The sequence below is a fragment of the Apostichopus japonicus genome, chromosome 16, assembly GCF_037975245.1.
Source record: "Apostichopus japonicus isolate 1M-3 chromosome 16, ASM3797524v1, whole genome shotgun sequence".
Taxonomy (NCBI): Eukaryota; Metazoa; Echinodermata; class Holothuroidea; order Aspidochirotida; family Stichopodidae; genus Apostichopus; species Apostichopus japonicus.
In genome coordinates, this window is record NC_092576.1 from 27202753 (window position 1) to 27218535 (window position 15783).

At 37.4% G+C, this 15783-nt stretch overlaps 2 pseudogenes; one reads left to right on the forward strand and one right to left on the reverse strand.

Annotated features, from left to right (window-relative positions):
- The window catches only part of LOC139982495 (2-hydroxyacyl-CoA lyase 2-like), a 299720-nt pseudogene extending 295737 nt beyond the window's left edge, over positions 1 to 3983 (reverse strand).
- A 10234-nt stretch (positions 3984 to 14217) lies between these two features.
- Positions 14218 to 15783, forward strand: part of LOC139982496 (DNA-directed RNA polymerase III subunit RPC2-like) — a 36387-nt pseudogene continuing 34821 nt past the window's right edge.

Genomic DNA, 15783 nt, shown 5'->3' on the forward strand with positions numbered 1-15783 from the left:
AGTAGAGCCTATAGACCCATCTACATTTTTCACTGTCATAACCTTCTTGAATACTGTAGTAGGTGATTGCTTCTGTTATTACTTTGGTAAGTTCTACCCATATGGCACCTATGTTCTACAGTAGTAGCCAGCCTGCTGTTACCTCTTGTTGTTATTATAGGAATCAGGGTATTATGACAAAGCAAATTTTTTGGGCCTGAACATTGTTTTATCTCTGACTGAGTATGCTTTGATCACGGAGAGGGGTTCACCAACAGCCTTTAGTTAGTGTTCATGTTTTGTAGGCAGGTTCTGTATGCATTAATCTTGTATTAGTAGGAGGCGAACCATATATTTGATGACCTTTACATGCATAACTGTACAGTCAAAAACTTTATGAATGTTTAGACTAGTTGATAGACAAGTTTAAAGGTGATAGGTCTGTTTTCTACTGTATACAGCAAACAGTGTCTAGTTCATGACAGATATATTTCCATGACGAACGAAGTAGATAAATATGTTCAGTGTGATTGATGTTACGATGGTGCAACTTAAAGAAAATGTATGGAGGGAGAAAAAAAAAACAAAATTCTAGACAACCGTATGTGCTTACTAAAATCTACAAGCAAACCATTCTATGGAACTATAAAGTCTGTAAAGGGTTTAGAGGAATTGTCAAAGTTAGACTGATTTCACTACATGATACAGAAGGAGATAAACTGTACAATACTGCTAGAGCAAGTAGATGAAAAAGTGTAACAGTTAGTGAGAGGACAGGTGAATCAGAAAAGCACAGTGCTTGAGTGTGATTCAGTCACCAGCACTACTCTAGATAGAGGGTGCTCAGGTTGTGGGGAGACAGGTAAGCGAGGAACGAAGTAAATAATTTATCCGGTACATTGCACAGCAATTTGCAGTGCAAAAGCGGGAAATTGTTATGCAAGTGCAAAGATGCATGTATGGTATATGTAAGCAGCTTTTGTTAACATGTACAGTACACAGGAACCATGGTATTTTACACAGGAACCATGGTATTTTACACAGGAACCAGGGTATTTTACACAGAATCCAGGGTAGTTTACACAGGAACCAGGGTATTTTATAAGACAGGAAGTTGAAAAAGCCTGTTACTGTACTGTACACTGTACTGTAGATGTACCAAATTTGAACACTTAACTTTTTTTTAATTATTGCCCTGGTGATTGAAACAGTGAGGTTATGTGTAAAATTATATATATATAGTAGAGTGTTGTGGTCAAGTGGTAAAAGGCAGTGGGCTTGTAAAATAAGGTTTGCAGGTTTGAGTCCTGGCCAGATCATTGCGTTGTGTCCTTGGGCAAGGCACTCCACTGTATCGTTACCCAGGTCACCAGGTGTATCAACTGGGACTTGTGAGGTAACTTGTAAATATACAGTAGTCCCATGCACAGGTTTGCAGCTGCACCCTATGGGAAATCCCCCAAGGGACACATAGGACGGGGGTTGTGCACTGTAGTGCCCCAGAAGGGATTGTTTGAATTGTGCACACTTTGGTGGGTGGGTGTGACGACAAGTTAACAATGACCAGGGGTTAAGTGTTGTAAAGTACTGTACTCCTGTGATGACCCTTGGCCTTGGCCCTGACTGTAAAACCTTCAATTTTCAACTAAAGCACTTGATAATACAGTGAACTGCTGTAAACTGTATCTCTCTATTTGGATTCCATCATTGTACAGTTGCAGGTACAGTACAGTATGACACCATTAACTAGCTAAATAGCTCATTAAAGTCTCTGAAATGAAAATATTGTATAAAGCTATGCACCCAAGCATCACAACCTATGTACCAGTTGATTGTTCATACAATTATACATGTTTTGTTTTTAAACAACCATCTGTTAGTATTGTCCAAAGAAATTTGGGCTCTTTTGAGAAGAACTTAGTATCTTTTTCTTTAAAAGAAAGAAAGATAAAAGTTCATAATTAAATGTGTTTTATTATGTTTTGCATAGACAGGCCTACAGTAGTTTGTGATTGTACAGTATATATACAGTATACTACTTAAGGTTCATTTATCAAAAACAAAACAAAATGTCCCATGGTCTGGACGGACAAGCAGTTTTGAAGACTTTGCGGCCCGGGCTAGGACATAGCGTCCCGGCCACGGAATTCTGTGTATTTGTAACAATGCTGGCATTACTTAAGAGTGCTAATTATTGTCAAAATAGATCTACTGTACAACTCTGATGCATACTGTACAGGTGCAGTATACATTATGTGCTCAGGCTATTAATAACTGCAAGCAAACACTGTAACTGTAACGTAATGTAACATACTGTTACATATTGTACTGTATCAATGATAATACTGTAACTCTACTTTTCTAAGATTGGTGGTCCGTTCCCCCCCACCCCCCTCCCTCTACACTCTCCTAATGAAGAATAAAGAAAAACAGGGATTACATTTGGAGAATTTGAAAACACTTTTTTCTTCTCGCATAATAATACATGTATGGCGGCAAACGTTACTTGGCTTTGCAAGGAGTCTGCCTTATACCGATTTTTTATCAAAATGCTATCCGATTTTTCCCTAGGAACCAGTTTTTCGTTCGGGTCTTCTAGCCACTGTGATAAAGGACCTGATTTGCTATCTGTTGAGCCATTCCGATGTGGAATTAGCCCTCTCCTAACTTTTGATATTGACTCTGTTTCCTTTTATCGGATAGCTATCCGATTTCTCTTCCGATTTTTATCGTTTTTCGATGTGACGTCACTTTAGAATGTAGTCCGTTCCAGATCTGGAGTAGGTTTTCGAATATTCCACTGCAGTCATTACATTCACTACCACAAACCTCACTCTTCGACCTATAATCGGAAAAATCGGACTGTTTTCCGATAAAATATCGCTGTAGTGTGACCGGGCCTTTACCGTGGCTTACCTCATGTCTCGTGTTTATCACTCGGATGCCTTCTCTCTCCGCTGCGACGTTAATCGGTGAAATGTGACCTCCGCATAGCGTAAAGAGGAATTGACCCCATGAGCTTTCAGAACCTCAGCCACGATGTCACCTCCATTACTCTTGCTGTTTACAGCAGGCTATGACAATAGGAAAAAAGGAAATTATTATGAAATGTGATTGCAAACTGAGGGGAGGGAGGGGATGGGGGTGGGAAGGAGGGGATGGGAGGGGAAGGAGGGGATGGGAGGGAGGTGGGGGAGGGGCAGGGATGTGGGGTTTTGAATGTAATGCGGTACTTGACCCTATGAACTTTCAGAACCTCAGCCACGATGTCACCTCCATTACTCTTGCTGTTTACAGCAGACTATGAAAATATGAAAAAAGCAAATTATTATGAAATGTGATTGCAAACTGAGGGGAGGGAGGGGATGGGGGGGGGAAGGAGGGGATGGGAGGGGAAGGAGGGGATGGAAAGGAGAAGGTGGGGGAGGGGCAGGGATGTGGGTTTTGAATGTAATGTGGTACTTGACCCTGTTCTGCCATTCAATTAAATGTTTTTTTTATCGCCTATCGGGCAGGTAGTCCTGTTTTCAGTACTTATTCATTTTCACAGGGATTCAGTTTACACTGTAGTACTCATGTTATTGTTTATACTTCATTAAGCAAGCCACCTTTGACTCTTCTTATCTTTCTCTCTGCTGCCTGCTCTGTGGTCAGATCAGTTTGAGCTATCTGTAACTTTATAGCACAGCTCTGTTATGAAAGGTCAGCAGGGGGCAAGTCAGGATGGAAGAGTTGTTGATAAACTTTCTCCTTGACCACACATGAGGAGGGTCTCATGGTAATGGGAGATTCACACTTATTTCTTTTCTCAGAGACCTGTGTTGTTTTCATTATAGACTTCATTCTGTTTTCAGCATTATAGTAGGCAACACCGCATCCGCCTTACATATCGTACGCAGTTTCATTAGCTAACGTGTTCGACCTGGCTCAGTTATAATCTGTAAGTTTTCTCTTTGTCTTATTTGTTAGGTTAATTATTGTACTACCTTGCTTACCATGCACATGTCAGTTAATTGAGATTGTTAATTAGACATAATTAATCTATTTGTTTTCCAATTAAGAAGTATTTACCTCGATTGCAGGTTTGCACATATTTTGTTGTTTATTAAATATGGGCGACTCCATAACTACATATATTTACTTGTGACTTGAATAAGTTAATATTAATTTAGTTACACTTGAGTTTTAATTACCTTAACCCCTGTTCAACTATGTTTATGCTCACATATTCATGTTCCTATCAGAGTTGCGTAATACTTACGTTACGTATTTTCCGTTCGTTGAGATGGATTGTCGTTACTAATTAATCATAATAGTTTTTGCTCTTTTGATACTCTATTTGTTCTTTAGTAAACTTTATTAATTATTCTTCTTAAGACAAGTTAAGAGATTTAATTGAACCCCAGAGTTATTCGACTCTCATTCTTTTTGACACACATTATAGTTATTCAGTGTAAAATATTGTACTGCGGTGAGCTTCATTTGGTCTGTAGCAAGTTCAAAGTTCACCGTTATAATCTTTCTTTTATACATTTGTAGTGTTGTATTTTTGCATCATTATTATTCAAGTTTATCATATCCTTTTATTTCAGTTTTACCGCGATAACATGAGTGAGGAATCTCAATACAGTTTACAGAAACGTACTCCTGTCTTTTTCTCGTCATTTCGCTGGTTAGCTAGCTGTCTAGTGTCGCATATCTAGACGCGTCTGCGAGGGCAGCATAGACCCCATGAACTTTCAGAACCTCAGCCCAAGGGTTGAAATAAGCGGGCGCCCAGGAGCTATTCACGCCCGCAAGCACTAAAATAGCGCCCCTGGACATGAAAATACAATACGCACAGGTGCTACTTTGTCGGCAAATAAGCGCCCGCATACTCCTGTAAATATCAGCCTTATCATGCACTGCACCGAAGCCTGAAACTACATTGCATGCTAGTGCTATATAGTAACTGCTAGCGATTTGATAAATCACTGATCGATAGAGTGCGTGCACAATAGCACTGGTGCACATGGTTTACTGTATATATCGCACAACACCTGTACTGATACGTACATACATGCCGTACTTGAATTTTGTTTCTCCTTTTTAGCTCCTGGTAGTGAGAAAATAGCTCCTGGTCCTACTGAAATTTCCACGAACCAGGAGCCACTTTCTTAGAAAGTGGCTCCTGGTCCAGAAATCCTTATTTTAACCCTTGCCTCAGCCACGATGTCACCTCCATTACTCTTGCTGTTTACAGCAGGCTATGAAAATATGAAAAAAGCAAATTATTATGAAATGTGATTGCAAACTGAGGGGGAAGGAGGTGATGGGAGGGGAAGGGAGGGGAGGGATGAAAGGTGGTGGAGGGGTAGGGATGGGGTTTTGAATGTAATGTGGTCCATGTCATCTTTCACTCGCAGAAAGAGCCAATAAGTTGATAACAATTTGAAGTGAGCTCTAATTATTCACTCCCCAGCTTAACTTTGCTCCCATAGTCAGTGACTCGTTGATTTGATATAATATTATCAATATATAGCTTAAGTTCAAGGATTGCTCGGTGCTTGTATACATAGGTACAGATAACACATGTTGGAAAGCCTGAGATATCGTGGTACACTAAAATAAGGCTAGTATACTGTAACGTTGTAGCATTGCATGGGCATGAGCCCTGGCAAATGAATCCCAGTTTGTGTAGTGCAAAGCTTCAATGTAAACTAAACACAGTGTTTAAAAGCTAATAACTTATATAGGGAGTTACTGCAGAATACCACTCTTGGAACGGTATAGTTTGTACGGCTTAGCCACCTACGCAGTCACTCATTTGGGACAAATATTTTTCAGAATGATGCATCACTACAATTTGTTGTCTGTACTGTACATGCATAAGTACCATACAAAGAATGTAGTAATATTGTAGGCCTCTAGGCTAGCACTAGGTTTTTGCACTAAATAAAAGCCTTGAAAAGTATCTTGTGTGACTGCACATGGGGCATAGGCTCTTTAGGCTGGCATTTACTGAAACAAAATATATCTCAAGGACTTCAAGAGAGTTTTCAGTGTACTGTAGCTACCTTGATAACAAGAATTAAGTACAGTAGTGTAAATTTAAAAATTTAACAGTTCCTTGGGCAGTTAAAGTAACAGTGTGTACTGTAACAACATAGCTGGATGCAAGGTGAAGTTAAATTATAGTTGCAGAGTACTCGTCTCCCGGTAAAACCCGGAGAGTTGACAGGTCTGCATATGAATGGGTAAGCTAACTAATAACAGTCAGTGAATAGGTGCATCGAGTGAATGAGTCTTTGAGCCTGTCGGGTAGTCGAATGACGAATGGTACTGATTCTAAATTAGTACCTGAACCTTTGTTGGTAAACCACTGTCAACCAACTGTTATTAGTCATCTAGTCTCCTGTTTGTTGGACAATCTTGAAAGTAGTGAAATTGCTGATATGTATTCCCAAGTGGGGGGAGGGGGGAAGGGGGGGTTACTGACTGTTTTACTTAAGAGATTTTCACAATGAATTGTTTGACCAGACATAAACAAACTACTGTATGCAAAGAGTAAATTATAAAGAAAAAATACATATAGAGAGAAATGCCCAAAATACTAAATTGTTTTCATGGTTTATTTTACTTATGTTAGTTTGTACTTCGTAGTATATATATAGTATATATACCTTGAATTATATGTGTGTTGTTATGATATGTATTTGTAAATCCAATTGTAGAATGGTTTTGGAAGCAGCAACTGCTGTTGCATTTGAGGCTTAAGCTTGTCAAGTTTGCATTTGTAATGTCAGTTTGTTTGTTTAATAACTTTCACTGTATGTGTGTTGATACCTGGAAACTTTTAGTTTAAGTTTTGTCAACTTTAAATTATAATCTTATCTTATTAGAAATGTCAATGCATTTCATATTTGATCCAGAATGTTGTTCCACTATAGTCATTGCTCATGGACTCTCGAGGACCTTAAAAATAATTTAATAAATATCTCCACCTGGATGTCACAGCTTGTAGCCTTTTTATTTCTTATTGATTTATTTTAAATGATTTATAATATCATGTTTTTCATTATATATTCTTTAGGTTTGCAGGACGTCCTTATCCATCTGCCCTTGTGCATTGAATACATCTGAAATGAAGTAAGTTTCAATTCCCATCGGATCTGTTTAAAGGGTGTGAAGACTCGCGCACAAAGAAACGTCTCATGTCGGTAATTTAACCTAGTTTCAAATGAGGTGAAACAGAAGTGTAAGACACCACCATCGATCCCAGCATTATACACATACAACTTGCTACCGTCGGTAATTAGACACCAGCGTACAGTCAATACATACAGCTACTGTACGGTCAATACCCACAACACAGTGTATATAGCAGCGATGGACATCTCAGGTCTAGATAAAAGATAACAAGGTATCACGTTTCATTACTGTCTGCATTTTGTAGCGACAAGAAGAAAACTTCACTTGCAAGCAACATGAAGTTGACTTTTTCTTAGCGCGTCACATGGTTTTTGGGCAAGTCTTCAATGCCTTTAAGGTGACATGGTATATGTGTGTACTACTAGTACACACATACTAGAACACACATACTAGCCCACACATAGTACACCCTCGTAGACACTACTAGTACTATTGCTGTGACAGGGTCTTCCACGGTCGAAACGTTTATTCCTTCCACTTAAGTTGCAGCTGATACTACAAAAGTTCATCTTTTTATTCTTTGTTTGTACCATCTGTATTAATATAGTAATTAATGTTTGTGGTAATTATATGATATACATCATTTACTTTATCGCTCACATGGAAACATCTAACTTTCATTTTCAAAGTTACTCTAATTTACTTCAATGTGAATGTATAGTACGTTATTATTGATGTACATGCATCTGCAGTATTTATTTTTGCTATGTTATAATTTTAATTTTTTTTTTGTTTTTCTACAGGTACTACTGTGACTACTGTGATACATATCTTACTCATGATTCTGTAAGTTACATAGTTTGTTCACTGCATCCCATAACATAGTTTTTGCACTGCATCCCATTACATAGTCTGTGCACTGCATCCCATTACATAGTTTGTTCACTGCATCCCATTACATAGTCTGTGCACTGCATCCCATTACATAGTCTGTGCACTGCATCCCATTACATAGTCTGTGCACTGCATCCCATTACATAGTCTGTTCCCTGCATCCCATTACATAGTTTGTGCACTGCATCCCATTACATAGTTTGCACACTGCATCCCATTACATAGTTTGTGCACTGCATCCAATTACAACTAATTGGTTCCATCCATTGAATCTTATTTTGTTTTCTAGACCTGTAAACTCCCTGTTCAAGTGGGAGTCTATTTTTAAATATATTTTTTTAAGGGAATCTCACGGTTCCTGATATTTTGTATAATTTCCATCCCAACAAAAGTTGAGATTTCTACCGGAAATGTTCGTCTAATTTGTTATCAGCTTTGAAGGCCGTGCAATCGTGCATATACGTTTCAATATGGAGAACAATTCTCTTCATCAATAATCGTAAAAAAATGCATTCTACCAAATGTTGCATTGTGTTCTGCAGCACTCAGGTGAGCACAATCTAATCAAATGTACTTTTACTGCAGAGGTGATGTGTTAAAACCCCGCATATATCTCTATGTTACAGGTTGAATTTGATTTAGCCCAATTCTTTGCATTTTTTCTTCTCCATTATTGGGATGAAAAATTGTAAAATCTCCTTAATTTTGAGCAATCTTGGCATATCTGTCTGCCTGTTGTAGGTGCTCTGCCCTCCTTGTCTAGATGTAGTTTGTGTGTGAGCTGTGCAGGTTTAGTTTAGATGCAAGTAATCTGATGAGAATGAGCTAAATAGTTTCTGCTACAGTTATGAATATATGTATGTACACTATTGATTGTCTTTATATTCACATATTGAGTGAGGCCTCTCTGGCAATAGAAACTGATCAGAAAGTCTCTCAACGATTAAATCCCATGGCTGACATGTTTCTGTACCTGTATACTGTGGCTTCACCAAGTTTCTGCAGTGATGCTTGCTCTGTGTGATAAATTTCAACGGGGAGAGATCGCATCATAGCAGCACTTCAGATTGCCTTGAATTTCTCTCTGTCACTCTGTGTAAACTTGTGGCAAACTTATAACAATATTTCCTGCAATGATCAATGAATGGTTTTCTTTACCTAAGAATTGATAACTTCTGGTTACTTCATTTTCTAGTACAAGTGAGATTTCAACCAGATTTTCATTAGTAGAGAAGTGAATCTCGAAGCGAGTTACTTTTAAGATTTCCAGTATACTGTACCGTATCAGTACAAAACAGTGTGTACTTCTACTACCGCTGCCAATAGGAAAGTACCAGAGTGTATTGATCTGAATGAAAATTAGCTCTTTATTTTGCTGTCTGTTCCAACTGCATTGTTCCCTCACTACAATATTTGCCGTGCAAACAAACATATCAGTATCGTAGCTTAAATATGGCAATCATTTCATATTTCATAAGCACAGTAATAGGAGACCTGTATAAACAAAACAGGCATGAGACTCTTCCGCGGAAACGCGGATTTCCGATTTTTTTTTTTTCATTTTCGCGTTTTTTCTCATAATTCACGTTTTTTATTATTTTTTTGATTTGATTTTTTTTTTTTTTTTTTCCGAACATGCTGGACTGTGAAGGGAAGGAACACCGAATTTGACCAGTGGTGGAATCAAGTAGCACAAAGCAAGCAAAAAAACCTTTTTTTGGTTCAAAAAAGCTAATGGATAAATTATACAAGCAGAAATTCCACACTTTTTTGGCGAGTTACGTGATGTGATAGATTCCATCTAGAGTCCACCATTTTGCATCTAAGCCCTCCTTACCTGACAAAAAAATTCTAAATGGGAGGGGGACACCCCCTCCCCTTAAACCCCTCCCCCAGGACGGCGATCGATAAATTTCAGATTTTTTTCCCCTTCTCAGTCTCATCCCTGACAAAAGGACGGAAGTTAAAGAAAGTTCATTCGAAATTTCTTTGAAAGCATTTCTTGCATTTTTGGTCTGTTTGCAGCCGTCAGTGAGGAAAACGCATTGTAATGGCCGGAAACACAAAGATAACGTTAGAATATACTATCAGAAATGGATGGAAGAGCAAGCACAGACCTTAATTGACAGAACAAGTAAGTAATCAACCGATTACCGTCACAGACATAGCTCATACTTCAAGCAAGTCTACGGACTAATAATTGTTTAAGTTTTATGAGTTCTGTTGGGTCCGGATCGATTGTACCAATCAGGTGCTTGGTTGAAGATAACATCTTAAGGATCATTATTTATGTTTCATACTTTGAAGTTGACTAGGAGAATATTTTGACTTCTTCATGTTAGACAAGTATGCCTATGAATCAGGAAATGTTGGGTGATATATATTTATACATTTGATTCATGGTTTTGTGTACTGATTCTAAGAATGTTGTTATAACAAAGTTTCAGGTCGTTGTCCTTGCCAAAGTCTCTTATACTGTACGCAAGCTTAAGTTTATACAATTCATATGCACTTCTTATGGTATGAAAGTGTCGGTTAAATGTAATATGGTTGTACCTAAAACCTGCCTTGAATTTCAAGGACAGTATTGCAGCCATGATGTAAAAAAATGTATCAGGAAATAAACAAAGTAGATTCAGGTTATCTGTGTGTTAAATGCATAGAGTAGTTTCAGATATCTGTGTGTTAAATGCATAGAGTAGATTCAGATATCTGTGTGTTAAATGCATAGAGTAGATTCAGATATCTGTGTGTTAAATGCATAGAGTAGATTCAGATATCTGTGTGTTAAATGCATAGAGTAGATTCAGATATCTGTGTGTTCAATGCATAGAGTAGATTCAGATATCTGTGTGTTCAATGCATAGAGTAGATTCAGATATCTGTGTGTTAAATGCATAGAGTAGATTCAGATATCTGTGTGTTAAATGCATAGAGTAGATTCAGATATCTGTGTGTTAAATGCATAGAGTAGATTCGGATATCTGTGTGTTAAATGCATAGAGTAGATTCAGATATCTGTGTGTTAAATGCATAAAGTAGATTCAGATATCTGTGTGTTAAATGCATATAGAGTAGATTCAGATATCTGTGTGTTAAATGCATAGAGTAGATTCAGATATCTGTGTGTTAAATGCATAGTGTAGATTCAGGTATCTGTGTGTTAAATGCATAGAGTAGATTCAGATATCTGTGTGTTTAATGCATAGAGAAGATTCAGATATCTGTGTGTTAAATACATTTATGTAGATTCAGATATCTGTGTGTTAAATGCATAAAGTAGATTCAGATATCTTTGTGTTAAATGCATAGAGTAGATTCAGATATCTGTGTGTTAAATGCATAGAGTAGATTTAGATATCTCTGTGTTAAATGCATAGAGTAGATTCAGAAATCTGTGTGTTAAATGCATAGAGTAGATTCAGATATCTGTGTGTTAAATGCATAGAGTAGATTTAGATATATCTGTGTTAAATGCATAGAGTAGATTCAGATATCTCTGTGTTAAATGCATAGAGTAGATTCAGATATCTGTGTGTTAAATGCGTAGAGTAGTTTCAGATATCTCTGTGTTAAATGCATAGAGTAGATTCAGATATCTCTGTGTTAAATGCATAGAGTAGATTCAGATATCTGTGTGTTAAATGCATAGAGTAGATTCAGATATCTGTGTGTTAAATGCATAGAGAAGATTCAGATATCTGTGTGTTAAATACATTTATGTAGATTCAGATATCTGTGTGTTAAATGCATAAAGTAGATTCAGATATCTTTGTGTTAAATGCATAGAGTAGATTCAGATATCTGTGTGTTAAATGCATAGAGTAGATTTAGATATCTCTGTGTTAAATGCATAGAGTAGATTCAGAAATCTGTGTGTTAAATGCATAGAGTAGATTCAGATATCTGTGTGTTAAATGCATAGAGTAGATTTAGATATATCTGTGTTAAATGCATAGAGTAGATTCAGATATCTCTGTGTTAAATGCATAGAGTAGATTCAGATATCTGTGTGTTAAATGCATAGAGTAGATTTAGATATATCTGTGTTAAATGCATAGAGTAGATTCAGATATCTCTGTGTTAAATGCATAGAGTAGATTCAGATATCTGTGTTAAATGCATAGAGTAGATTCAGATATCTGTGTGTTAAATGCATAGAGTAGATTCTGATATATCTCTGTGTTATATGCATAGAGTAGATTCAGATATCTCTGTGTTAAATGCATAGAGTAGATTCAGATATCTGTGTGCTAAATGCATAGAGTAGATTCAGATATCTGTGTGTTAAATGCATAGAGTAGATTCATATATCTGTGTGTTAAATGCATAGAGTAGATTCAGATATCTGTGTGTTAAATTCATAGACTAGATTCAGATATCCGTGTGTTAAATGCATAGAGTAGATTCTGATATCTGTGTGTTAAATGCATAGAGTAGATTCAGATATCTCTGTGTAAAATGCATAGAGTAGATTCAGATATCTGTGTGTTACATGCATAGAGAAGATTCAGATATCTCTGTGTTAAATGCATAGAGTAGATTCAGATATCTCTGTGTTTAATGCATAGAGTAGATTCTGATATCTGTGTGTTAAATGCATAGAGTAGATTCAGATATCTGTGTGTTAAATGCATTTATGTAGATTCAGATATCTGTGTGTTAAATGCATTTATGTAGATTCAGATATCTGTGTGTTAAATGCATAGAGTAGATTCAGATATCTGTGTGTTAAGTGCATAGAGTAGATTCATATATATGTGTGTTAAATGCATAGAGTAGTTTCAGATATCTGTGTGTTAAATGCATAGAGTAGATTCAGATATCTGTGTGTTAAATGCATAGAGTAGATTCTGATATCTGTGTGTTAAATGCATAGAGTAGATTCAGATATATTTGTGTGTTAAATGCATAGAGTAGATTCAGATATCTGTGTGTTAAATGTATAGAGTAGTTTCAGATATCTGTGTGTTAATTGCATAGAGTAGATTCAGATATCTGTGTGTTAAATGCATAGAGTAGATTCTGATATCTGTGTGTTAAATGCATAGAGTAGATTCAGATATATTTGTGTGTTAAATGCATAGAGTAGATTCAGATATCTGTGTGTTAAATGCATAGAGTAGATTCAGATATATTTGTGTGTTAAATGCATAGAGTAGATTCTGATATCTGTGTGTTAAATGCATAGAGTAGATTCAGATATATTTGTGTGTTAAATGCATAGAGTAGATTCAGATATCTGTGTGTTAAATTCATAGAGTAGATTCAGATATATTTGTGTGTTAAATGCATAGACTAGATTCAGATATCTGTGTGTTAAATGCATAGAGTAGATTCAGATATATTTGTGTGTTAAATGCATAGAGTAGATTCATATATCTGTGTGTTTAATGCATAGAGTAGATTCAGATATCTGTGTGTTAAATGCATAGAGTAGATTCAGATATCTGTGTGTTAAATGCATAGAGAAGATTCATATATCTGTGTGTTAAATGCATAAAGTAGATTCAGATATCTGTGTGTTAAATGCATACAGAGTAGATTCAGATATCTGTGTGTTAAATGCATAGAGTAGATTCAGATATCTGTGTATTAAATGCATAAAGTAGATTCAGATATCTGTGTGTTAAATGCATAAAGTAGATTCAGATATCTGTGTGTTAAATGCATACAGAGTAGGTTCAGATATCTGTGTGTTAAATGCATAGAGAAGATTCAGATATCTGTGTGTTAAATGCATAAAGTAGATTCAGATATCTGTGTGTTAAATGCATAGAGTAGATTCAGATATCTGTGTGTTAAATGCATAGAGTAGATTCAGATTATCTGTGTGTTAAATGCATAAAGTAGATTCAGATATCTGTGTGTTAAATGCATACAGAGTAGATTCAGATATCTGTGTGTTAAATGCATAAAGTAGATTCAGATATCTGGGTGTTAAATGCAAAGAGTAGATTCAGATATCTGTGTGTTAAATGCATAGAGTAGATTCAGATATCTGTGTGTTAAATGCATAGAGTACATTCAGATATCTGTGTGTTAAATGCATAGAGTGGATTCCGATATCTCTGTGTTGTGTATAAAGTAACCCATCGCCAACATTCCACTCTTAGGCGTATGTTTTAATTAGACATTCTCTGTTAAAATCTTTGTCTCTGGTCCTCCTTCTGTAGCCGCTGCATTCCAGGCTGGTAAGATTCATAGTAATCCGTTCACCGGTCAACAACAGAAAGCTCCTCCTGGAGCCCCTGCACCCGCAGGGGCAAGGGTTCCACCACCTCAGAATTACGCTGCACAGACCAGGCCACCGGGATTCCAGCCAGGCATGGGAGGACCAGACGGACCACCCCGACCAGGAATGATGAACCCTGGTCCTATGATGATGAGACCAGGAGGACCACCAGGACCAAGTAAGTCAACTTGGAGGGTACCCTGAGTCATTACTTCAACTTGGAGGGTACCCTTAGTCATAACTTTATCTTGAAGGGTACCCTTAGTCATAACTTTAACTAGGAGGGTACCCTTTGTCATTACTTCAACTTGAAGGGTACCCTTAGTCATTACTTTTACTTGGAGGGTACCCTTAGTCATTACTTCAACTTGGAGGGTACCCTTAGTCATTACTTTAACTTGGAGGGTACCCTGAGTCATAACTTCAACTTGGAGGGTACCCTTAGTCATTACTATAACTTGGAGGGTACCCTGAGTCATTACTTCAACTTGGAGGGTACCCTTAGTCATAACTTCAACTTGGAGGGTAGCCTGGGCCATTACTTCAACTTGGAGGGTACCCTTAGTCGTTACTATAACTTGGAGGGTACCCTGAGTCATAACTTCAACTTGGAGGGTACCCTTAGTCATAACTTCAACTTGGAGGGTAGCCTGGGCCATTACTTCAACTTGGAGGGTACCCTTAGTCGTTACTATAACTTGGAGGGTACCCTGAGTCATAACTTCAACTTGGAGGGTACCCTTAGTCATAACTTCAACTTGGAGGGTATCCTTAGTCATTACTTTAACTTGGAGGGTACCCTGAGTCATAACTTCAACTTGGAGGGTACCCTTAATCATAACTTTATCTTGGAGGGTACCCTTAGTCATAACTTCAACTTGAAGGGTACCCTTAGTCATTACTTTAACTTGGAGGGTACCCTTAGTCGTTACTATATCTTGGAAGGTACCCTTTGTCATTACTTCAACTTGGAGGTTACCCTTAGTCATAACTTTAACTTGGAGGGTACCCTTAGTCATAACTTTAACTTGGAGGGTACCCTTAGTCATTACTATATTTTGGAGGGTACCCTTAGTCATTAAATCAACTTTGAGGGTACCCTTGGTGGTTACTATATCTTGGAAGGTACCCTTTGTCATTACTTCAACTTGGAGGGTACCCTTAGTCATAACTTCAACTTGGAGGGTACCCTTAGTCATTACTTTAACTTGGAGGGTACCCTTAGTCATTGCTATAACTTGGAGGGTACCCTGAGTCATTACTTCAACTTGGAGGGTACCCTTAGTCATTACTTCAACTTGGAGGGTACCCTTTGTCATAACTTCAACTTGGAGGGTACCCTTAGTCATTACTATATCTTGGAGGGTACCCTTAGTCATTACTTTAACTTGAAGGGTACCCTTAGTCGTTACTATATCTTGGAAGGTACCCTTTGTCATTACTTCAACTTGGAGGGTACCCTTAGTCATAACTTTAACTCGGAGGGTACCCTTAGTCATTACTTTAACTTGGAGGGTACCCTTAGTTATTGCTATAACTTGGAG